Below are 25,979 nucleotides of genomic sequence, written 5' to 3'. Positions count from 1 at the left end.
CTGACACATGCGAGTCCTTTCATGTGTGAGACACATGGATGGTGTATTTGTGGGTAAGCATGCAGGCCAAATGCAGATGTGTGAGCACACATGTTTGAATGACTGTGTATGTCAGTTGTCAAGGTTGTGGTGTCACACATGGATGTTGGTTCCAGCTGTATGTACCTGCACTGTGTACATGTGCATGTATGTGTATCTGACAATTGTGCAACTGTCATGCAACATTGATGCATGTGAGACTGATATGTAGAAGACTGATTGCCAGATGTGACATGGATGCCAATCTCATCACTGCGAAACTTGGTGGTGGTGTACACATGCATGTAAGTGTGGTGGCGTGTGTCCATGTCTAGTGCACTCCCTGTGTCTCATGTGATGTCTGGCTCACCTTTGCCTGCTCATGCTGTTGTATGTGTATGGATGGTGCTGGCTGTTGCGATATGGCTGTGGAATAGCTCATGTGTGTTATTTGAAATGACATGTGTGTTGGGGATTGTGATGCCATGTCTGAAGTTTGACAATGCCACTCGTGTGCAACTGTCATGTGTGTATGAGTCCATTGTACAGTGCCCTGATGCCTGTGTCCTATCTCTCCCTGTCTGCAGCGTTGACTGATGAAGCGGGCGGAGAGGGTGCTGTGGAGCACAGCGCAGGGATCGCACCGCCAGCCGGAGACGCAAGGCCTGGCTCCCCTCCCAGGTTGTCATCTCGTCGGGGAGTGAGGAGTCCGGTGCCGCATCCCAGGTCGCAGCTGCCGAGGGGAGGTCCAAGAGGCGGAGGTCGGAGTTGGACTCCTCGGCAGCCGAAGGGGCAGCTGAGACCCCACAGGGCCCGACGGAGGAAGATGGCAAGGAGTCATCCAGGTTGGTGGGGGGTTTGGTGGAGGAGGAGGCCATGCAAGGGATAGAGACAGGGTCTGGAGGAGGGGATTCCACTGGTGCTAGTGGTGCAGTGCAGGGGCAGGGACAGGAGGCAGCACAGGCCGCCACGGAAGTGCCTGTGTGTAATCCTGTCTCCGATCCTGTGACTGCATTATCTTGCACCAGCAGGGATACCTACGTCCAGACCCTGCGGACGTGACTACCTGGGACCGGGTTGAGCCTGTCCTGGGTGGTGTGGCGTTGCGTCATGGGCGAGGCGAAATGCAGTCTTTTCATGGGGAGACTGCATGTTGTCTCAAATGGCTCGTTGACCACGTCGACCTACTGGGACAGGTCACCAGGGCCTGATTCCTCTGTTTGCTGGGCCTTGTTCCGACCCCCTCTTCAACTGAACTCCCTATCCGCCAGTCATACTCCGTGCCATCTTCCCACCCATGTGTCACCTGGGTGCCCTGTGGAGCTGCCTCTGACCCTGCGGCCAGGCTGGTGGAGGACACATCCCTGCCACAGTCGGGAGTCGGACGTCCAGCAGGGGTGGCCACCTCAACAACTGCACCCCACCTGGAGGAGGATGTGCAGGTAGCAAGAGCCAGGGCACGGGAAGAGGCACAGCAGCAGCAGCAACAAGGTGGGAGACATGATGGCTCGGGGCCTTCGTCATCGGAGGGGCAGGCATCCGCCAGAGGGCAGAAGGACCCAGGACAGGAAGTGTCTTCCATGTGGCAGCAGTTAGGCCATGCCATAGATGCAGAGCGGCAGCGGGCAGAAGAGGCACGGCTCACGATGGTCAGGGCGGAGAACTCCATGCGGAGGGCCGTGAGGCGGGCCGAGTGCCTCGAGGCAATTCGCAGGGAGTTGGAGGAGAACATGTTGTCGTCCCTGCGAACCCTCGGGGCCATGGAAGGGGACTGACTCCGGGACATTGAGCAGGAGTTCGATGATGCCCTGGCCCGGGACAGCCAAAAGTGAGCCGTCGGACTAGCCCGCTGCCCTTGTAAATTGTTATATAGTGTTAGGTTTCCTTTGGTTTTTTCTTTATTTTGGTTGCGCTTGGACAATGCACCTCGTTTCTGTATATAGTTTTTCATTAGGTAGTATTTTTGATAGGTTTCATTTCTTCAGTTGGGATCATGGACCCTGGATTGTTCATCTGTATATAGTTCACTATTGGATTCATCTCTTTTTTTTGGATTTCCCCATGGAGCAATGGTTTTCACTTTTGTTTTTCACTTGGATTTGCTTTGTTGGACTGTGACTTTGGACACCTTTCCTTTGGATTATGATTTCTTGTTTTTCATTATTTTACGGACATGCAGCTTTTCTTTTTTTATTCCCATTGGTGTTTGTTTGATTTAAATTCCATTCATGTTGCTTTTAATACATTGTTTTCTTCATACTTCGATGTGTGGTATTATCTCATTGGTTTCATGCATGTCATGATATGGGTTTTCACATTCTTTGCAACCATTGTGTGTGTGTGACGGACATGTGTTCATTTACATACTTGCCATTGGGGTTGTATCATGTAATTGCCTTTTCTATGTGGGTGGATGCAATACTTGGTTGGGTCTTTGGGCTGGGGAGGCTGGCCATAAGGGCCATGATTGAGGATTGTCATGACCTGGGAGCAGGGGGACATGAGTGGGGGCCTGCTGGCAGGTGCCCTGCACTGCTGGGGGGGTGGGTGTGCAAGGGGACATGAGTGGGTGCCTGCTGGCAGGTGCCCTGCACTGCTGGGGGGTGGGGTGCAAGGGGACATGAGTGGGACATGAGTGGGAGCCTGCTGGCAGGTGCCCTGCACTGCTGGGGGTGCAAGGGGACATGAGTGGGATATAAGTGGGGGCCTGCTGGCAGGTGCCCTACACTGCTGGTGGGTGGGGGTGCAATGGGACATGAGTGGGGGCCTGCTGGCAGGTGCCCTGCACTGCTGGGGGGTGGGGGTGCATGGGGACATGAGTGGGACATGAGTGGGGGCCTGCTGGCAGGTGCCCTGCACTGCTGGGGGGGTGGGTGTGCAAGGGGACATGAGTGGGGGCCTGCTGGCAGGTGCCCTGCACTGCTGGGGGGTGGGGGTGCAAGGGGACATGAGTTGGACATGAGTGGGAGCCTGCTGGCAGGTGCCCTCCACTGCTGGGGGGTGGGGGTGCAAGGGGACATGAGTGGGACATAAGTGGGGGCCTGCTGGCAGGTGCCCTACACTGCTGGTGGGTGGGGGTGCAATGGGACATGAGTGGGGGCCTGCTGGCAGGTGCCCTGCACTGCTGGGGGGTGGGGGTGCATGGGGACATGAGTGGGACATGAGTGGGGGCCTGCCTGCAGGTGCCCTGCACTGCTGGGGGATGGGGGTGCAAGGGGACATGAGTGGGGGCCTGCTGGCAGGTGCCCTGCACTGCTGGGGGGTGGGGGTGCAAGGGGACATGAGTGGGACATGAGTGGGGGCCTGCTGGCAGGTGCCCTGCACTGCTGGGTGGTGGGGGTGCAAGGGGACATGAGTGGGGGCCTGCTGGCAGGTGCCCTGCACTGGTGGGGGGTGGGGGTGCAAGGGGACATGAGTGGACATGAGTGGGGGCCTGCTGGCAGGTGCCCTGCACTGCTGGGGGGTGGGGGTGCAAGATGAGATGATTGGGGGCCTGCTGGCAGGTGCCCTGCACTGCTGGGGGGTGGGGGTGCAAGGGGACATGAGTGGGACATGTGTGGGGGCGTGCTGGTAGGTGCCCTGCACTGCTGGGGGGTGGGGGTGCAAGGGGACATGAGTGGGACATGAGTGGGGGCCTGCTGGCAGGTGCCCTGCACTGCTGGGGGGTGGGGGTGCAAGGGGACATGAGTGGGACATGAGTGGGGGTCTGCTGGCAGGTGCCCTGCACTGCTGGGGGGTGGGGTGCAAGGGGACATGAGTGGGACATGTGTGGGAGCCTGCTGGCAGGTGCCCTGCACTGCTTGGGGGTGGGTGGGTGTGCTGGGGGATATGTGTGGGGGCCTGCTGGCAGGTGCCCTGCACTGCTGGGGGGTGCCCTGCACTGCTGGGGGGTGCGGGTGCAAGGGGACATGAGTGGGACATGAGGGGGGGCCTGCTGGCAGGTGCCCTACACTGCTGGGGGGTGGGGGTGCAAGGGGACATGAGTGGGGGCCTGCTGGCAGGTGCCCTGCACTGCTGGGGGGTGGGGGTGCAAGGGGACATGAGTGGACATGAGTGGGGGCCTGCTGGCCTGTGCCCTGCACTGCTGGGGGGTGGGGGTGCAAGGGGACATGAGTGGGGGCCTGCTGGCAGGTGCCCTGCACTGCTGGGGGGTGGGGGTGCAAGGGTACATGAGTGGGACATGTGTGGTGGCCTGCTGGTAGGTGCCCTGCACTGCTGGTGGGTGGGGGTGCAAGGGGACATGAATGGGACATGAGTGGGGGCCTGCTGGCAGGTGCCCTGCCCTGCTGGGGGGTGGGGGTGCAAGGGGACATGAGTGGGACATGAGTGGGGGCCTGCTGGCAGGTGCCCTGCACTGCTGGGGGATGGGGGTGCAAGGGGACATGAGTGGGACATGTGTGGGAGCCTGCTGGCAGGTGCCCTGCACTGCTGGGGGGTGGGTGGGGGTGCTGGGGGACATGTGTGGGGGCCTGCTGGCAGGTTCCCTGCACTGCTGGGGGGTGGGGGTGCTGGGGAACATGTGTGGGGGCCTGCTGGCAGGTGCCCTGCACTGCTGGGGGGTGGGTGTGCAAGGGGACATGAGTGGGACATGAGTGGGGGCCTGCTGGCAGGTGCCCTGCACTGCTGGGGGGTGCGGGTGCAAGGGGACATGAGTGGGACATGAGTGGGGCCCTGCTGGCAGGTGCCCTGCACTGCTGGGGAGTGGGGGTGCAAGGGGACATGAGTGGGGGCCTGCTGGTAGGTGCCCTGCACTGCTGGGGGGTGGGTGTGCAAGGGGACATGAGTGGGGGCCTGCTGGCAGGTGCCCTGCACTGCTGGGGGTTGGGGTCCAAGGGGACATGAATGGGACATGAGTGGGGGCCTGCTGGCAGGTGCCCCTGACGGCTGGGGGGTGGGGGTGCAGGGGGACAGGGGTGGGACATGTGTGGGGGCCTGCTGCAGGTGCCCTGCACTGCTGGGGGGTGGGGGTGCTGGGGGACATGTGTGGGGGCCTGCTGGCAGGTGCCCCTGAACGCTGGGGCGTGGGGGTGCTGGGGGACATGTGTGGGGGCCTGCTGGCAGGTGCCCCTGACTGCTGGGGTGTGGGGGTGCAGGGGGACATGTGTTGGACATCATTGGGGGCCTGATGGCAGGTGCCCCTGACTGTTGGGAGGTGGGGGTGCAGGGGGACATGTGTGGGGGCCTGCTGGCAGGTGCCCCTGACTGCTGGGGGGTGGGGGTGCAGGGGGACATGTGTGGGACATCTGTGGGGGCCTGCTGGCAGGTGCCCCTGACTGCTGGGGGGTGGGGGTACAGAGGGGCATGTGTGGGGGCCTGCTGGCAGGTGCCCCTGACTGCTGGGAGGTGGGGGTGCAGGGGGACATGTGTGGGACATGTGTGGGGGCCTGCTGGCAGGTGGCCCTGACTGCTGGGGTGTGGGGGTGCAGGGGGACATGTGTGGGGACCTGCTGGCAGGTGCCCCTGACTGCTGGGGGGTGGGGGTGCAAGGGGACATGAGTGGGACATGAGTGGGGGCCTGCTGGCAGGTGCCCTGCACTGCTGGGGGGTGGGGGTGCAAGGGGACATGAGTGGGACATGAGTGGGGGCCTGCTGGCAGGTGCCCTGCACTGCTGGGTGGGGGTGCAAGGGGACATGAGTGGCGGCCTGCTGGCAGGTGGCCTGGACTGCTGGGGGGTGGGGGTGCATGGGGACATGAGCTTGACATGTGAGGGGGCCTGCTGGCAGATGCCCTGCACTGCTGGGGGGTGGTGGTGCAAGGGGACATGAGAGGGACATGAGTGGGGGCCTGCTGGCAGGTGCCATGCCCTGCTGGGGGGTGGGGGTGCAAGGGGACATGAGTGGGACATGTGTGGGGGCCTGCTGGCAGGTGCCCCTGACTGCTGAGGGGTGGGGGTGCTGGGGGACATGTGTGGGGGCCTGCTGGCAGGTGCCCCTGACTGCTGGGGGGTGGGGTGCAGGGGGACATGTGTGGGACATCAGTGGGGGCCTGCTGGCAGGTGCCCCCGACTGCTGGGGGGTGGGGGTACAGGGGGGCATGTGTGGGGGCCTGCTGGCTGGTGCCCCTGACTGCTGGGGGTGGGGGTGCAGGGGGACATGTGTGGGACATGTGTGGGGAACTGCTGGCAGGTGCCCCTAACTGCTGGGGTGTGGGGGTGCAGGGGGACATGTGTGGGGACCTGCTGGCAGGTGCCCCTGACTACTGGGGGGTGGGAGTGCAAGGGGACATGAGTGGAACATGAGTGGGGGCCTGCTGGCAGGTGCCCTGCACTGCTGGGGGGTGGGGGTGCAAGGGGACATGAGTGGGACATGAGTGGGGGCCTGCTGGCAGGTGCCCTGCACTGCTGGGGGGTGGGGGTGCAAGGGGACATGAGTGGGGGCCTGCTGGCAGGTGCCCTGGACTTCTGTTGGGTGGGGTGCAAGAGGACATGAGTGGGACATGTGTGGGGGCCTGCTGGCAGGTGCCCTGCACTGCTGGGGGGTGGGGGTGCAAGGGGATATGAGTGGGAGCCTGCTGGAAGGTGCCCTGCACTGCTGGGGGGTGGGAGTGCAAGGGGACATGAGTGCGGGCCTGCTGGCAGGTTCCCTGCACTGCTGGGGGGTGGGGGTGCAAGGGGACATGAGTGGGACATGAGTGGAGGCCTGCTGGCAAGTGCCATGCACTGCTGGGGGGTGGGGGTACAAGGGGACATAAGTGGGACATGTGTGGGGGCCTGCTGGCAGGTGCCCCTGACTGCTGAGGGGTGGGGGTGCTGTGGGACATGAGTGGGACATGAGTGGGGGCCTGCTGGCAGGTGCCCTGCACTGCTGGGGGGTGGGGGTGCAAGGGGACATGAGTGGGACATGTGTGGGGGCCTGCTGGCAGGTGCCCTGCACTGCTGGGGGGTGGGGGTGCTGGGAGACTTGAGTTGGTGATCATATTGCAACATGACATGTGGCTTGGCTGGGGGGCATGCCCATGGTGGATGTGCTGCCTGCGGGACATGACCAGGGGTGCGGGATAGTCCCCTGTGGTGTGGGCTGCCTGCAGGGGCCGTGTAGGGGGTAGAGGGGACACCTGGGAGGACCCACACTGCCAATTCACATGTAGGACTCCCCGCGCACCCCCGAAATACGCGTTCCCCGCTCTGACAGCAAAATCGTGTGTGAAACTTCATGCGCAGCCCGGTAATACACATACCCTACTCCAATCGCGTGTGAAACTTCCCACGCACCCCTGAAATACACGTACCCAGGCCAATCGCATGTGAAACTTCCCGCGCACCCCTGAAATACACGTACCCAGGCCAATCGCGTTTGAAACTTCCTGCGCACCCCTGAAATACACGTACCCAGGCCAATCGCGTGTGAAACTTCCCGCGCACCCTGAAATACATGTACCCAGCCCAATTGCGTGTGAAACTTCCCACGCACCACTGAAATACACATACCCAGGCCAATCACGTGTGAAACTTCCCGCGCACCCCTGAAATACATGTACCAAGCCAAATCGCGTGTGAAACTTCCCTCGCACCCCTGAAATACACGTACCCAGGCCTAATCACGTGTGAAACTTCCCGCGCACCCCTGAAATACACGTACTCAGGCCAATCGCATGTGAAACTTCCCACGCCCCCCTGAAATACACGTACCCAGGCCATTCGCGTGTGAAGCTTCCCGTGCACCCCTGAGATACACGTACCCAGCCCAATCGCGTGTAAAACTTCCCGCACACCCCCGTAATACACGTACCCCACTCGCACAGGCCCTTTCGTGTGTGAAAGTTCCCGCGAACCACGTAATACACGTACCCTGCTGAAATCGCATGTGAAACTTCCCGCAAACCCCAATAATACACGTACCCCACTCGCACAGACCCTTTCGCGTGTGAAACTTCACGCGCACCCCAGTAATGCACGTTCCCCGCTTGGCGTTTGCTGTTTGGCAGCCCTGTAAACAGGTCCAGGGTTAGCGCAGCCCTTTGCGCTGAATTGGGAATTTTGATGGCTTTTCCTTGCGCGAGGGCGTTCTTGGGGGCGTAACTGGCGCTGCTGCAGGGTCGCTGCGCCACTCTGCGCCACGGCTGGTTTTGGAGGCTAAAATCCATGAGTACGAAATCGATTTTAGCGCACGCGGCTGGCGCCGACATTCGCACGCGCACACTGTGCACCACTCTTGGAGTTGTGTCGCATACCCCCAGACCTCCTAGTAAACGGTTGCAGGAGCTAACCAGACCTGCAAGGGAGAGAACCATGCAAGGAACTCTCCAGGAGATGATGAAGAAAGATAACTCCTGCTCCACTGGAATTGTCAGCTGCTGTCTCAAAGAAATCAGAAGCGAAAGGGAAACCTAAGACTTCTATACCGAAACCAGCAGCCAGCATTTCCGTGCAGCCAACAAGGACTTCCCGGCGGTTGTCCAAAGTTACACCCGTAACTCCACCTCCAGCAGGCTGAGAGGGTGGTACAACCCTGTGTGGTAGAATTAGACTCTGAAGAAGAGCTAATGGAAGGCCAAGAACTCATTGGAGATCTGGATCCTGTTGACCATCCTGAGCTGCAGTCTTTACTGGCAGAAGGTGGACCAAGCAGGGCAGACTTCAGTAAGGGACAGAGAGAATGTCCAACTCTGGAAGGTCTTCGCCACCAGGCAGAAGCTTGGGCTGAAGGGCAAGAGCCTGGGAAATACAGGTCTCTCTACTTTTATTGGCCGAAGATGGGGGCCGAAGTAGAAAAACACTGCAGGAGCTGCCACACCTGCCAGACCTCTGGTAAGGTTGGCTCCAAGAATGTGGCACCTTTAGTGCCTCTCCCAGTTGTGGGAGTCCCCTTTTGAGAGAGTAGGGATTGACATTGTTGGTCCCCTTGATCCTCCAACCTCCTCAGGCAACAGGTTTATACTTGTTGTAGTAGACCATGCTACTAGGTATCCTGAGGCAATTCCTATGAGGACTGTTACAGCTCCAGCTGTGGCTAAGGCCCTCCTTGGTATTTTTACCAGGGTCGGGTTTCCTAAGGAAGTAATCTCTGACAGGGGGTCAAACTTTATGTCCCACTACATGAAAGCCATGTGGAAAACCTGTGTAGTTACTTACAAGTTCTCAACAGCCTACCACCCCCAAACCAATGGGTTGGTAGAACGGTTCAACCGAACCATGAAGAGCATGATAGGTGCTTTAGAAGAACCCCTTAAACGAAAGTGGGACCTTCTACTGCCATGCCTTCTCTTTGCTTATAGAGAAGTCCCTCAGGAGGGAGTAGGTTATTCTCCCTTCGAGCTCCTCTATGGTCATTCCGTCAGAGGTCCATTGGCCCAGATTAAGGAGGGGTTGGAGAGTGCTCTTTCCCCCAAGCCAGTCAGAGTGACTGACTACGTGATAGGTCTCCGAAGGAGAATTTCGCACATGATGACAGAAGCAAGCGATAACTTGAAAGCTGGACAAGCATTGGTCAAGCACTGGCATGATCAAAAGACTAACATGGTTGAGTTCGCTCAAGACCAGCTCGTTCTCGTTATGATCCCAACAAGGCAGAGGGCCTTGCAAGACAAATGGATGGGACCGTTCAGAGTTGTGGGTAAACTTGGAGAGGTCAACTATCTGGTGGACTTGGGCAATCCCAAGGAGGCTCCGACAGTCTTCCACACCAACCGACTCAAAGCGTATGTCTCAAGACCCGATGTAGGAGCGTTGCTTCTAGCATCATCAGAGGAAGAAGAAGAGAGTGAAGCTCTTCCTGATCTCCTCAGAGGCTTACCTTTAGTGAAAAAATTGAAGGAGTGAATCTCTCTTCAAATCTGACACCCGAGCAACAAGAAGAGTGCAAATCTATGTTGAATCAGTTTGCCTCTCTGTTCTCGCTTTCACCAGGCTTGACCCCTTGGGGCCAGCATGACATACTCACTGGTGACTGTCTGCCAGTCAAAAGCAGAGGATACTGAATGTCAGAAAACTTACATACCCACATCAAAGGTGAGGTCAGCAAGATGCTTGATCTTGGGGTAATAGAGCCCTCTACTAGTCCATGGTCTAGCCCAGTTGTGTTAGTACCAAAGGCAGGATCTAAAGAACTTAGATTCTGCGTGGATTATAGAGCTCTTAATGCAGTCACCAAGACTGATCCCACGCTTTGCCAAGAACAGATGAGTTGGTGGATAAACTTGGTTCAGCCAAGTTCCTCAGCACATTTGACTTGACGTCAGGCTATTGGCAAATAGCCCTGACAGACCATGCCAAGGAGAAAACTGCATTTTCTACCTCCGTTGGCTTATACCAGTTTAAGGTAATGCCTTTCGGATTGAAGAATGCACCTGCTACATTTCAACGGATGGTAAACCAGGTTCTGAATGGGATGGAGGACTTCTGCATGGCATACTTGGATGACATAGCAGTGTTAAGCAATTCCTGGGAAGAACATGTAACCCACCTAAGAGATGTTTTGCAGGCTCTTGGACAAGCCAATCTGACCATAAAGGCGAGTAAATGCCAAATTGGACAGAGTAAGGTAGTCTATCTTGGACATGAGGTAGGAGGTGGAGAAATAAGGCCTTTGCTCAGTAAGATTGAAGCTGTGCAAAATTGGACAACACCTACTACTCAGACCTAGGTGAGAGCCTGCTTAGGCCTCACTGGGTATTACAGGAATTTCATTGAGAACTATGGGACCATAGCTTCTCCACTGAATGTCATCTCCTCTCCCAAATTTCCTAAAAAGGTTAGATGGAACGAGGAGTGCAATCAGGCTTTTGAAAACCTGAAAAAGGCTCTTTGCCAAGCCCCACTACTCAGAGCTCCTGATTACTGCCAAACTTCCATTGTGCAGACAGATGCTTCAAATGTAGGAATAGGTGCAGTACTCAGTCAACTGGATGGGAAAGGTAGGGAGCACCCCGTTTGCTTCATCAGCCGCAAGCTGAAGCATCCTGAAACAAGGCGGGCAACAATCGAAAGAGAGTGCTTTGCTATCGTGTGGGCTCTGAAGAAGATTAGGCCATACTTGTATGGTTCTACTTTGTCATTCAGACTGACCACCAACCCTTGAGATGGTTAATGCAAATGAAAGGGGAAAACCCCAAACTACTGAGATGGTCAATCTGCCTGCAAGGGTTTGATTTTACCATTGAGTACAGGTCAGGGTGTCACCACCAAAATGCTGATGGTCTCTCTAGGATGTATATCATCGTCTAGAGGTATGAGATTCATCCAGGAGTGGATTAAATCCTCCTGTCCCTTAGTCTGGGGGGGCAAGTGTTAGGGAGAATTCTCTGTTTAGGCTGAATTTCCTAACCTAGTGAGTACCCCAGCAGCTTTGCTGGATTTCTGGAGTTTGTTTTTTTCCATCCTGCCAAGAGTGAGACTCTTTTCTCCCACTCTTGGACATGAATGTGGTTAATTCCTGTGAATGTCAATGTGTTCTATGGGCTATGGGGTCTTTTACTCCATAGGGCCTCATATGTTTTGCTATGTGTGTTAAAGCGCACCCTCTGTGCCGTAACACCGGGGCGTCCAGGAGGACCCCCACCATAGACTCCATACCCTGGGACTGACTACTGTCTCCCAGGGCATGTAAAGTCACAATTGGCTTTACTAGACCTAAATTTACGAACAGAACTAGTACAAACCATCCTATTGTGGACGTACTGGTAGGGGTAATTCGATTACCCCCGAGTCTGTTATTCGAGGGGGCACTGTCCCGTCCCCCCTCGTCGAGTTTTGGCTGGTGGCAGTGGAAACTACTTGTTATATTAGACACGAATATAACTCTATGGGATTCTTCCCATTGTTGGAGGTTAATACTTTTTCTCGTTACTCTCTAACATACCACCGGTTTATTTGTCTTAAATAAATCTATCGGTTGGTATTTTCTGCCAGAACTCAGTTTTAAAATGGCGTCTGTGTTCGTCTCTGTAACTCCTAAACCAAAGGTTGAGCCCTTTGTTCCACTTTTGGCGGGCTTCTGCACAGAGGCCCTCCAAAGTGGTGCCATTCTGTCTGGGTACCACAGGGGGTGTGGAAGGGGGTTTATGCACCCTGGACTGAGTTGCCGTGCCAACTCAAGTCGCACTCTGGTGTGATTGGCCCAAGTGGTGAGCCACCCCGCTCACCACTTAACGTGTTTTGATTGACAGCTAGGTTGAATGAATGGGGGTTTTCTGCATAAAAGCAGGGCTTTTGGGACTGGATCTTCAGAAGTCACCACAGGACCTAAGAATCCGACGAGGGTAAAGCTGAGCCGACCTGCAACGACGACACCTCCGGTGGAGCCCTGCTGAACCGACTCACCACTTCCCAACGACAGAGGAGATCTCCCGGCTGGAGAGTCTTCTTCCCCTGACTGGTGGGAACAACCAGTGCCTTTGCTTTTTCTTCGCTTCGAGGGCATAGTGGTCGAATTGCCCGTGCTGAGCACCCCGGCAACGGGATAGCCACTAAACCCGTGCCGCGACCAAAAGGTGGTGCCTTGTGACGGAGCACACCGCGGCTGGTCTCTTCCCTGGTGGTGCAACGATCTTCAACTTTCCTTCGACGACGAGATCATCTCTTCTCTTGGCAAAGCCCCGACTTGCATCCACCACCAGGAACAACTGCCCCCGCCAGAGCTGTCTCTCCACATACAAGGTACCGTGTCCGCCTGGCTTCCCTTGTGACGGTTAGCGTGAGGTCTCTTAATCCTCGCCTCTCCATTGGGTCGCCTCCAAGCTGTCTTAACTTTCTGTTCTGAACTGGTCCAATCTTTCTATAACAATTTGCGACAAAGACTCGAAGTTCATTTCCACTGTGATACTTTTTGGGACATATCGCCTTGCCTCTCTCCGAGTGGGCCTGGCCTCTGAACTTTGCGATCTACAGTAGACCCTGCCTTACTTGCCTTGCATTTGTTCGTAAAAGTGTTGGTACCGAGTTGATTTCATACCCTGCCTTTTCTCTCCCGTTCTAACGAATATTAGAATGCCATCTAGGTTAAAGCATTCACCTCTGTCTGCAAATAAGTGGTGCCGTTGAACCTAGACTTGTCGAACTATTGTTAGGGGGATTGATTTACTTATAGTAATTGTAATTGAAGTTGTTTGCCATATTAGTGCCAGAGTGTTTTCCATAGATGTGTTGTTATAAATAAATACCTATATATTTTTACACCCAATCTCTGTTCCGTGTTCGCTTGTTCTACTGTGTAAATTGCCCTATTTTGTATACTCCACATACTGCCTAACTCTTCTTGAGGGAAGTCTGACTGCTCAGCCACAGCTAACAGGTGAATCTGTGTGGTACAGACAGCTACCAAGTGGGTTTACTGGCAACACCTGTAAGCCTAAATCTTTTGCAGTGGTCCCAGAGGGAACTGCACAGGTTTTCCGCTTAACAACTGCATACAACATGAACTCCATCTCCAAAGTAGACGGCCTTGTGAAGACATGAGGAATGAACCTGCAAATTCAGAGGGAGACATGGAAGCAGAAGCATACATAATTCCAACATGCAGTGTACAATACAACAACAATATACACAAGGAATGTCTACACAGTATTGACTACAGACTGCCCACACAGCTCATGGGAGCCCAACATCACTGTGTACATCACTGTCACTTGGTCACACCCTTTGCAAGCCCATGGAAACGGGAAGCAGGAGGGGTGTGTGTCTCACGAACCCAAGCATCGAACCCAAACTCAGGACAAGCCTGCATGTGCCCAGCCGGAATACAGTGGATGCCCACGGGAGCCACACAAGGCAACACACTGTTAAAAAATAATCAAAAATCAAAAATCAAAAAGCAAAAATCAAAAATCAAAAATCAAAAATGGCCATGTGGTGGCCGGGGGGGGGGGAGGCCACCCAGGAGGTCCGAGGACAGGGTGCGCACCAACAGCCGCCTGTGTGGATGTTGGGGAAAAAAAACACCTCCATGGGCTCATGGCCTGCACGGCTATGCCAATGTGGGAGAACTGCTGCTGTCGCTCTCATTACCCTCTGCTGCTGCCACAGGAGGTGGTGGTGCTATGGGAGGCAGCCCACGCAAAGCCCTGGTATGGTCCTCCATGGCAGCAAGCATGCGGGTGTGGAAGGTCTCATTCTGGAGGATTATAGTGCAGAGATCCCCATGCAGCACCTGACGTGATGCCCGGATCTCCTCCCGAGTTGCCTGCATCTCAGCTGAGAGCGAATGTGTGAGCCGCTCCAGCTGCTGTTCTGTCCTCAAGTTAGTGGAAGTCTCAAGGTCAACAAGAGTCTCCCTGAGATGATGGAGTTCTACCCCCAGGGCTTCCCTATGGCCCTGGGACTCTATTGATATTGATTGGCGTAGAGTCTCCAGTGCCGCCCGTCTGTCCCTGTTGGACGCCAACATGTCCTCCCTGTGTGATTTGCAAATGGAGTCTGTTGCCTGCTGTAGTAGCTCCATCTGCCTTTCATGGGGGACAATGGAAGTGGCCACCCTCTCCATTGCTTGAGCCATCATCTCAACTGATGCTGCCTGTTGAGTTGCCATACCGTAAATGGATTGTTCCCATGCGGTATTGCCTGGTGGCGTACAGCCACCGCGTCAGCGGGCACCACACCTGTTTGGGGCAAGGCGATCTGCGACTTGCTGTGCCGGCACTGCCTGAGGCTGCAGGATTGCATTCGCCCTCTGATCTGCTGGCCCAGGAACAGGATCAGATGTTGTGGAGTGTGACCCTGCACCCGTAACCGCCAAAGGCTGACTAACCAACACTGACATCCCCATAGAGGGTTCTACCCTTGGTGCAGGTGGGTTGGACAGAACAGAACCCCTTCCATAAACACTTACCTGCGACGCCACATAGGTCTCATCATCCGAATCAACACCTGAATAGAGTTATGGGGAGGTGCACCCAGAGACACCCCTGGACAGAATTGTCTGCAGCAAGAGTGGGTTCTCACCCACCAACACACCACGTCCCCCACTGGTGGCCAGTTGTGCCTCAGGTTCCTCCTGGGTCTGCACCATCTCCTCAACCTCAACAGCATCAAGTGCGTCATCCCCTGCAAAAACATGAAAGACAAAAAATGGAAACAGGCATTAGCACCATAGCACAGAAATAGGCCTGACAAGCTAGAGAACCAGTACATGATTTACACACGTCCCACATGACTATAACCCTCCCATGCATGCACTGTCACAGAGTTGGAAGGGGAGGCAAAAGTCTGACACTGATGACACCAAGATGGAAGAGCAACACATTTGCTGCATGCTGGGTAGCACTGCCATCACACATTTGCATGTGAGTGGCATGTCCTATACACATAAATGACACATGCCATCACACAGATGGCATGTACCATAGCCATGGTACATTCCACAAGTACATCCATATGTCAGTGAATGAGTACTGTCACCCATCCATGTGAGATGGACATGAAGAGATGTAAAATGCCACATAGTGTGAAAAGATACGCCATGTGCCACACACTGCAACACATCCAGTGTACAAAAATACAGTGATTGCAGGGCCATGTACACATCAATGGTTGTGCACTTCAACATGACAGGAAACAACTAGCATGTTCCACATTCAAACAGGCCCCAAAACATCACGTGATCAGGGCAATACTCATTCAGCCTGAATGGTCAAATCATTCAACTACCAAGGTGACACATGTGGGCCAATGTGGGGTTCTTCACTGACAGAAGCATGTCACATATGTCACAATAGGGCTGAGGAATGTGTTGCAAAAGTGGGAGAATTGAAACAATCAGCCTGAAAAAACACTGAAAAATACAAACAATGTTGTTGCATGATGCCACCTCAAGGGCAACTGCCGTAATATTGCGCTAAATTACCACTGTGGGCAGAAGGGATAGTGTAACACACGCTGGAGACCAAGTAATAATACTGGGTCACACAACCGCTCTCATATGGGGCCCAAGATGGGCACGTATTTATATCTGATTCACGACAATATGTTCAAGTATCCATAATATACCATACTTCTTAGAAAAAGGAAGATGAGTCTTTCTGATTCATATCAAAATGATTTATCCATAGTAGTTCAAACAAAAAGCTATCACTAATAATCCTTAGTGAGGAAGCAGTTGCCACAATCCACATGTATTAGACTAAAAAAGCCAATGCATTTCGGAAATTATTTCCTTCATCAGGGCGAGTCTCATTGGTGTGGTCAGTGGTGAAAAACAGAACGTCCTGCGTTCATGCCCACTCAGCAGTGGGTTGTAAATGACATTATGCACAAAGGCATGGAGAAAATCCACTCGTGCTTACAAGGAAACCAATCTTGTAATACACAGAGAGAAACGATCCTCCACTGTGCAGCTGCAGGGCAGTGACTCAGACTGCAGTGTGAAGAAGGGATAGTGTCACACCCAAATTCAAGGCCGCAGAATATTTTGGATGAAGCACATGGGTGACCCATACTACTCAGTCACACACACCCTCACCTGACACTCAATCAGAACCCGTCACCCAAACAACATACACATGCATTACACACACACGCATGGGCACTCACCGGACAATGTGTCATAATCGGGTAGTTCTCCCACACCTCGGTACTGTTCCTCTGTGACGAAGGTCCCAGCAACAGACTCATGTTCAGTGAGTTCCTTGTCCTCTTGTGGAAACCCACTGCCAGTCACCAGAGTAGCGGCATGACTTGAGGCCAGCTTGTCCTTTGCTCTGCATTTCAGGTCGGGTCGTTCCACTGCTTATAGCAATCATCAGCTGAGCGCCTCACAAATCCAAGGGCACTTATGTGGTTGGCGATGGTCTGCCAGTGTGCCTTACATTGACCAGGTGTGGTCTTGTACATAGCTCACAAGTGCATTAAGTTCTGAATCATTGAAGCAAGGCTTCCTTGAGGTACCGGAGTGTGTAGCCGTGCCTGGGGTCTCTGCCTGTCGTGCCAGAGCACCCTTCTTCTTCTTTTTAGAAGGTGGAGCGGAGCCAGAGTGGCTAACGCCGCTCTGGTCAGTGGGGGCAGAATCACTGGTGGACTGGGTTGTTGGAGTGTGCGAATGCACATTGACCATAGGACTTGGTGCAGGCATTGTCTGAAGTGTGATGTTGGCAGGGGGAACATCAGTATGATGGACCAGGACTGACACTGTCCTGGCTGGGAGAGTCAGAGCTGGAGCAGATGGAGCTGCAGCTGCCCCTGCAGCCTCACCACCCTGCATACTTGGGGCAGCAGATGACATAGCTGCCCCAGATCCACGTGGCTTGGTGACAACTTGCACCGCCACACGTGGCTTAGACTTGCTGACCTGGAAGTCAGCCAGGGAGTCATCCTGTGCCAGGTCAGGTGCCACAATGGGCTGGTCCAATAAGGGCTGAGCTGGGATGGTCTCAGCCACGTTTCACTCAACCATGGGGGGGGCATGGGTGTCCCTGATTGGTCCTCCACACATGCGGGTATAGGGGCACCCTGCAAATCCTGGCCACGTCCCCTACTGCGCCCACCACGCCCACCTTTTGAAGGTCGGCAACCTTTGCCTCCCTTACCGCTTGGTCGCCTCCCAACCATGGCAATTATGCTGTTGTGCGTATGGGAGGAGCAGTAAACTATTGTCCTGGGCAATTGGGGGTCAAAGGGGTAGGGTACTAGATGGAATTTGTACCCTAGTGCTCTAACAAGGCTGTCTGTGATCCCTGGGGGAAGATGACAGGTCACGCAACGTACAGGCAGCCCAAAAACAAAAATAAACGTGCACGCAACCCCTCGTAGACCACGTGCGTGGAAAAATGAACCTGGATTACGCTGTGGCACCCAGAAACACAAAAATAAGCGTATGCGTGATACACGCAGCCTACAATGACCTCTGAAGGGGAATGCGACACACGGGGCAAGCACAGTTGCTAAGTACGTGCGGAACTCACCGTCTGCCTGGAAAAAAAACATGAAAAATACGCGCGTGTGCGCATTGGCAACACCCCCGCCAAAAGAAGAATTGTACACTGTCTGAGGAGACAGGACAAAAGGAGAAGTGAACACTGTTGGAGGAAACAGGCCCAAAAAAAGTAGAAACATGAAAGCTGTCAGAGGTAACAGGGAGTACGAACTTGAAACGCTGTGAAGTAATCGCATGTGAACCGACAAGAAGTACAGAATCCACCCACTCGCTCTCCACAAAAAGCACATACAAGGAAATGGCGTCCTACACGTACCTTTTAAACCAGCCCACACGTACACGTCACTTATGCATGTACGCGCCCTTTCCTCCAATTACACACGCTGACACTCAGACGTGCAGCTTTTCCACGTGTGCTCTGTCATCACATACTATGAGGGAAACACCCGCGCGCGTCACGTCACAGACGCGCTTACATGCTAAGGGCCTTTGGTCCAATGAAATCGCGTACGTGCGCTGACGCGCTTACGCGCTAAGGGCCTCTCCTCGATTTACACGCTGACGTGCAAGATTTTCATGTGCCAAATCACTCCGTATCAAGCTGGCCACGCGTTCACACACAGAAGACCACGCTCCTGCCCAGAAGGCCGAATTACTGCCCCCCAGAGCCCTGAGCACGCTCCCACCTGCCATCTGGTGCTGCCTGATTGCCTGCTGCCCACATGCCCTGCCATTTGCTGCCTGCACGTCAGCCAGGGGTGCTGGTGCTGTGACCTCTCCTGCTGGAACCGAAGACTCCCGACTGGGATTCCATCGCTCCACAGCCCAGCCCCAGGACCCAGTTGCCCACCCACTCCTGCCTCTGAGGTTGCTATGTCCAGCACTACACCATCTGGCGGCACTGGCAACCCCCAGCCAGAGAGGCAGAGGGCCACCAGCTTCACTGCCACCGAAGTTGCTGTCCTGATGGAGCAAGTCCTGGGGCAGTATGATGCCCTCTTCGGAAGGTCGCGCGCCGACAAGAAAGGACAGACCAGGATCTGGACGGACATCGTGACTGCCATCAACACGGAGGGTGTGGCAGTCCGCGAATTCCATCATGTCAAGAAGCGCTGGGAGGACTTCAGGTCCAGGACCCTCAACAAGGCCCGGCGCCTCTTGAAGGCAGCGGATGCTAAGGGGCGCCGGGGCCACCTGTCGGAAGACCAAATGAGGGTCCTGGAACGCGTATACCCAGCGCTCCACGTCCAGGTCCTTGAGAGGCAGACCCGTCTGGAGTCGAGCGGTAAGTGTACATGCATACTGATTGGAAGCTGTGCGTGTGGTGGTGTGCCAGTAGTGTGCTAGGGCCATGTATGGATGTGTATGTACAGGGCCGTGAGGCTGACACATGCGAGTCCTTTCATGTGTGAGACACATGGATGGTGTATTTGTGGGTAAGCATGCAGGCCAAATGCAGATGTGTGAGCACACATGTTTGAATGACTGTGTATGTCAGTTGTCAAGGTTGTGGTGTCACACATGGATGTTGGTTCCAGCTGCATGTATCTGCACTGTGTACATGTGCATGTATGTGTATCTGACAATTGTGCAACTGTCATGCAACATGGATGCATGTGAGACTGATATGTAGAAGACTGATTGCCAGATGTGACATGGATGCCAATCTCATCACTGCGAAACTTGGTGGAGGTGTACACATGCATGTAAGTGTGGTGGCGTGTGTGCATGTCTAGTGCACTCCCTGTGTCTCATGTGATGTCTGGCTCACCTTTGCCTGCTCATGCTGTTGTATGTGTATGGATGGTGCTGGCTGTTGCGATATGGCTGTGGAATAGCTCATTTGTGTGATTTGAAATGACATGTGTGTTGGGTATTGTGATGCCATGTCTGAAGTTTGACAATGACACTCGTGTGCAACTGTCATGTGTGTATGAGTCCATTGTACAGTGCCCTGATGCCTGTGTCCTATCTCTCCCTGTCTGCAGCGTTGACTGATGAAGAGGGCGGAGAGGGTGCTGGGGAGCACAGCGCAGGGATCTCACCGCCAGCCGGAGACGCAAGGCCCGGCTCCCCTCCCAGGTTGTCATCTCGTCAGGGAGTGAGGAGTCCGGTGCCGCGTCCCAGGTTGCAGCTGCCGAGGGGAGGTCCAAGAGAAGGGCAGCTGAGACCCCACAGGGCCCGACGGAGGAAGGTGGCACGGAGTCATCCAGGTTGGTGGGGGTTTTGGTGGAGGAGGAGGCCGTGCAAGGGACAGAGACGGGGTCTGGAGGAGGGGATTCCACTGGTGCTAGTGGTGCAGTGCAGGGGCAGGGACAGGAGGCAGAACAGGCCGCCACGGAGGTGCCTGTGTGTAATCCTGTCCCCGATCCTGTGACTGCATCATCTTGCACCAGCAGGGATACCTACGTCCAGACCCTGCGGACGTGGCTATCCGGGACCGGGTTGAGCCTGTCCTGGGTGGTGTGGCGTTGCGTCATGGGCGAGGCGAAATGCAGTCATTTCATGGGGAGACTGCATGTCGTCTCGAATGGCTCGTTGACCACGTCGACCTACTGGGACAGGTCACCAGGGCCTGATTCCTCTGTTTGCTGGGCCTTGTTCCGACCCCCTCCTCAACTGAACTCCCTATGCGGGAGACTGATGCCCACGCTTTGCCAAGAACAGATGAGTTGGTGGATAAACTTGGTTCAGCCAAGTTCCTCAGCACATTTGACTTGACGTCAGGCTATTGGCAAATAGCCCTGACAGACCATGCCAAGGAGAAAACTGCATTTTCTACCTCCGTTGGCTTATACCAGTTTAAGGTAATGCCTTTCGGATTGAAGAATGCACCTGCTACATTTCAACGGATGGTAAACCAGGTTCTGAATGGGATGGAGGACTTCTGCATGGCATACTTGGATGACATAGCAGTGTTAAGCAATTCCTGGGAAGAACATGTAACCCACCTAAGAGATGTTTTGCAGGCTCTTGGACGAGCCAATCTGACCATAAAGGCAAGTAAATGCCAAATTGGACAGAGTAAGGTAGTCTATCTTGGACATGAGGTAGGAGGTGGAGAAATAAGGCCTTTGCTCAGTAAGATTGAAGCTGTGCAAAATTGGACAACACCTACTACTCAGACCCAGGTGAGAGCGTGCTTAGGCCGCACTGGGTATTACAGGAATTTCATTGAGAACTATGGGACCATAGCTTCTCCACTGAATGTCATCTCCTCTCCCAAATTTCCTAAAAAGGTTAGATGGAACGAGGAGTGCAATCAGGCTTTTGAAAACCTGAAAAAGGCTCTTTGCCAAGCCCCACTACTCAGAGCTCCTGATTACTGCCAAACTTTCATTGTGCAGACAGATGCTTCAAATGTAGGAATAGGTGCAGTACTCAGTCAACTGGATGGGAAAGGTAGGGAGCACCCCGTTTGCTTCATCAGCCGCAAGCTGAAGCATCCTGAAACAAGGCAGGCAACAATCGAAAGAGAGTGCTTTGCTATCGTGTGGGCTCTGAAGAAGTTTAGGCCATACTTGTATGGTTCTACTTTGTCATTCAGACTGACCACCAACCCTTGAGATGGTTAATGCAAATGAAAGGGGAAAACCCAAAACTACTGAGATGGTCAATCTGCCTGCAAGGGTTTGATTTTACCATTGAGTACAGGTCAGGGTGTCACCACCAAAATGCTGATGGTCTCTCTAGGATGTATATCATCGTCTAGAGGTATGAGATTCATCCAGGAGTGGATTAAATCCTCCTGTCCCTTAGTCTGGGGGGGCAAGTGTTAGGGAGAATTCTCTGTTTAGGCTGAATTTCCTAACCTAGTGAGTACCCCAGCAGCTTTGCTGGATTTCTGGAGTTTGTTTTTTTCCATCCTGCCAAGAGTGAGACTCTTTTCTCCCACTCTTGGACATGAATGTGGTTAATTCCTGTGAATGTCAATGTGTTCTATGGGCTAAGGGGTCTTTTACTCCATAGGGCCTCATATGTTTTGCTATGTGTGTTAAAACGCACCCTCTGTGCCGTAACACCGGGGCGTCCAGGAGGACCCCCACCATAGACTCCATACCCTGGGACTGACTACTGTCTCCCAGGGCATGTAAAGTCACAATTGGCTTTACTAGACCTAAATTTACGAACAGAACTAGTACAAACCATCCTATTGTGGACGTACTGGTAGGGGTAATTCGATTACCCCCGAGTCTGTTATTCGAGGGGGCACTGTCCCGCCCCCCCTCGTCGAGTTTTGGCTGGTGGCAGTGGAAACTACTTGTTATATTAGACACGAATATAACTCTATGGGATTCTTCCCATTGTTGGAGGTTAATACTTTTTCTCGTTACTCTCTAACATACCACCGGTTTATTTGTCTTAAATAAATCTATCGGTTGGTATTTTCTGCCAGAACTCAGTTTTAAAATGGCATCTGTGTTCGTCTCTGTAACTCCTAAACCAAAGGTTGAGCCCTTTGTTCCACTTTTGGCGGGCTTCTGCACAGAGGCCCTCCAAAGTGGTGCCATTCTGTCTGGGTACCACAGGGGGTGTGGAAGGGGGTTTATGCACCCTGGACTGAGTTGCCTTGCCAACTCAAGTCGCACTCTGGTGTGATTGGCCCAAGTGGTGAGCCACCCCGCTCACCACTTAACGTGTTTTGATTGACAGCTAGGTTGAATGAATGGGGGTTTTCTGCATAAAAGCAGGGCTTTTGGGACTGGATCTTCAGAAGTCACCACAGGACCTAAGAATCCGACGAGGGTAAAGCTGAGCCGACCTGCAACGACGACACCTCCGGTGGAGCCCTGCTGAACCGACTCACCACTTCCCAACGACAGAGGAGATCTCCCGGCTGGAGAGTCTTCTTCCCCTGACTGGTGGGAACAACCAGTGCCTTTGCTTTTTCTTCGCTTCGAGGGCATAGTGGTCGAATTGCCCGTGCTGAGCACCCCGGCAACGGGATAGCCACTAAACCCGTGCCGCGACCAAAAGGTGGTGCCTTGTGACGGAGCACACCGCGGCTGGTCTCTTCCCTGGTGGTGCAACGATCTTCAACTTTCCTTCGACGACGAGATCATCTCTTCTCTTGGCAAAGCCCCGACTTGCATCCACCACCAGGAACAACTGCCCCCGCCAGAGCTGTCTCTCCACATACAAGGTACCGTGTCCGCCTGGCTTCCCTTGTGACGGTTAGCGTGAGGTCTCTTAATCCTCGCCTCTCCATTGGGTCGCCTCCAAGCTGTCTTAACTTTCTGTTCTGAATTGGTCCAATCTTTCTATAACAATTTGCGACAAAGACTCGAAGTTCATTTCCACTGTGATACTTTTTGGGACATATCGCCTTGCCTCTCTCCGAGTGGGCCTGGCCTCTGAACTTTGCGATCTACAGTAGACCCTGCCTTACTTGCCTTGCATTTGTTCGTAAAAGTGTTGGTACCGAGTTGATTTCATACCCTGCCTTTTCTCTCCCGTTCTAACGAATATTAGAATGCCATCTAGGTTAAAGCATTCACCTCTGTCTGCAAATAAGTGGTGCCGTTGAACCTAGACTTGTCGAACTATTGTTAGGGGGATTGATTTACTTATAGTAATTGTAATTGAAGTTGTTTGCCATATTAGTGCCAGAGTGTTTTCCATAGATGTGTTGTTATAAATAAATACCTATATATTTTTACACCCAATCTCTGTTCCGTGTTCGCTTGTTCTACTGTGTAAATTGCCCTATTTTGTATACTCCACATACTGCCTAACTCTTCTTGAGGGAAGTCTGACTGCTCAGCCACAGCTAACAGGTGAATCTGTGTGGTACAGACAGCTACCAAGTGGGTTTACTGGCAACACCTGTAAGCCTAAATCTTTTGCAGTGGTCCCAGAGGGAACTGCACAGGTTTTCCGCTTAACAACTGCATACAACATGAACTCCATCTCCAAAGTAGACGGCCTTGTGAAGACATGAGGAATGAACCTGCAAATTCAGAGGGAGACATGGAAGCAGAAGCATACATAATTCCAACATGCAGTGTACAATACAACAACAATATACACAAGGAATGTCTACACAGTATTGACTACAGACTGCCCACACAGCTCATGGGAGCCCAACATCACTGTGTACATCACTGTCACTTGGTCACACCCTTTGCAAGCCCATGGAAACGGGAAGCAGGAGGGGTGTGTGTCTCACGAACCCAAGCATCGAACCCAAACTCAGGACAAGCCTGCATGTGCCCAGCCGGAATACAGTGGATGCCCACGGGAGCCACACAAGGCAACACACTGTTAAAAAATAATCAAAAATCAAAAATCAAAAAGCAAAAATCAAAAATCAAAAATCAAAAATGGCCATGTGGTGGCCGGGGGGGGGGAGGCCACCCAGGAGGTCCGAGGACAGGGTGCGCACCAACAGCCGCCTGTGTGGATGTTGGGGAAAAAAAACACCTCCATGGGCTCATGGCCTGCACGGCTATGCCAATGTGGGAGAACTGCTGCTGTCGCTCTCATTACCCTCTGCTGCTGCCACAGGAGGTGGTGGTGCTATGGGAGGCAGCCCACGCAAAGCCCTGGTATGGTCCTCCATGGCAGCAAGCATGCGGGTGTGGAAGGTCTCATTCTGGAGGATTATAGTGCAGAGATCCCCATGCAGCACCTGACGTGATGCCCGGATCTCCTCCCGAGTTGCCTGCATCTCAGCTGAGAGCGAATGTGTGAGCCGCTCCAGCTGCTGTTCTGTCCTCAAGTTAGTGGAAGTCTCAAGGTCAACAAGAGTCTCCCTGAGATGATGGAGTTCTACCCCCAGGGCTTCCCTATGGCCCTGGGACTCTATTGATATTGATTGGCGTAGAGTCTCCAGTGCCGCCCGTCTGTCCCTGTTGGACGCCAACATGTCCTCCCTGTGTGATTTGCAAATGGAGTCTGTTGCCTGCTGTAGTAGCTCCATCTGCCTTTCATGGGGGACAATGGAAGTGGCCACCCTCTCCATTGCTTGAGCCATCATCTCAACTGATGCTGCCTGTTGAGTTGCCATACCGTAAATGGATTGTTCCCATGCGGTATTGCCTGGTGGCGTACAGCCACCGCGTCAGCGGGCACCACACCTGTTTGGGGCAAGGCGATCTGCGACTTGCTGTGCCGGCACTGCCTGAGGCTGCAGGATTGCATTCGCCCTCTGATCTGCTGGCCCAGGAACAGGATCAGATGTTGTGGAGTGTGACCCTGCACCCGTAACCGCCAAAGGCTGACTAACCAACACTGACATCCCCATAGAGGGTTCTACCCTTGGTGCAGGTGGGTTGGACAGAACAGAACCCCTTCCATAAACACTTACCTGCGACGCCACATAGGTCTCATCATCCGAATCAACAGCTGAATAGAGTTATGGGGAGGTGCACCCAGAGACACCCCTGGACAGAATTGTCTGCAGCAAGAGTGGGTTCTCACCCACCAACACACCACGTCCCCCACTGGTGGCCAGTTGTGCCTCAGGTTCCTCCTGGGTCTGCACCATCTCCTCAACCTCAACAGCATCAAGTGCGTCATCCCCTGCAAAAACATGAAAGACAAAAAATGGAAACAGGCATTAGCACCATAGCACAGAAATAGGCCTGACAAGCTAGAGAACCAGTACATGATTTACACACGTCCCACATGACTATAACCCTCCCATGCATGCACTGTCACAGAGTTGGAAGGGGAGGCAAAAGTCTGACACTGATGACACCAAGATGGAAGAGCAACACATTTGCTGCATGCTGGGTAGCACTGCCATCACACATTTGCATGTGAGTGGCATGTCCTATACACATAAATGACACATGCCATCACACAGATGGCATGTACCATAGCCATGGTACATTCCACAAGTACATCCATATGTCAGTGAATGAGTACTGTCACCCATCCATGTGAGATGGACATGAAGAGATGTAAAATGCCACATAGTGTGAAAAGATACGCCATGTGCCACACACTGCAACACATCCAGTGTACAAAAATACAGTGATTGCAGGGCCATGTACACATCAATGGTTGTGCACTTCAACATGACAGGAAACAACTAGCATGTTCCACATTCAAACAGGCCCCAAAACATCACGTGATCAGGGCAATACTCATTCAGCCTGAATGGTCAAATCATTCAACTACCAAGGTGACACATGTGGGCCAATGTGGGGTTCTTC

This window comes from Ambystoma mexicanum, chromosome 4p, assembly GCF_040938575.1.
Source record: "Ambystoma mexicanum isolate Mex_15411 chromosome 4p, UKY_AmexF1_1, whole genome shotgun sequence".
In the NCBI taxonomy this organism is placed as follows: domain Eukaryota; kingdom Metazoa; phylum Chordata; class Amphibia; order Caudata; family Ambystomatidae; genus Ambystoma; species Ambystoma mexicanum.
The sequence above is the reverse complement of the archived record's forward strand: the minus strand, read 5'-3'. Positions refer to the sequence as shown.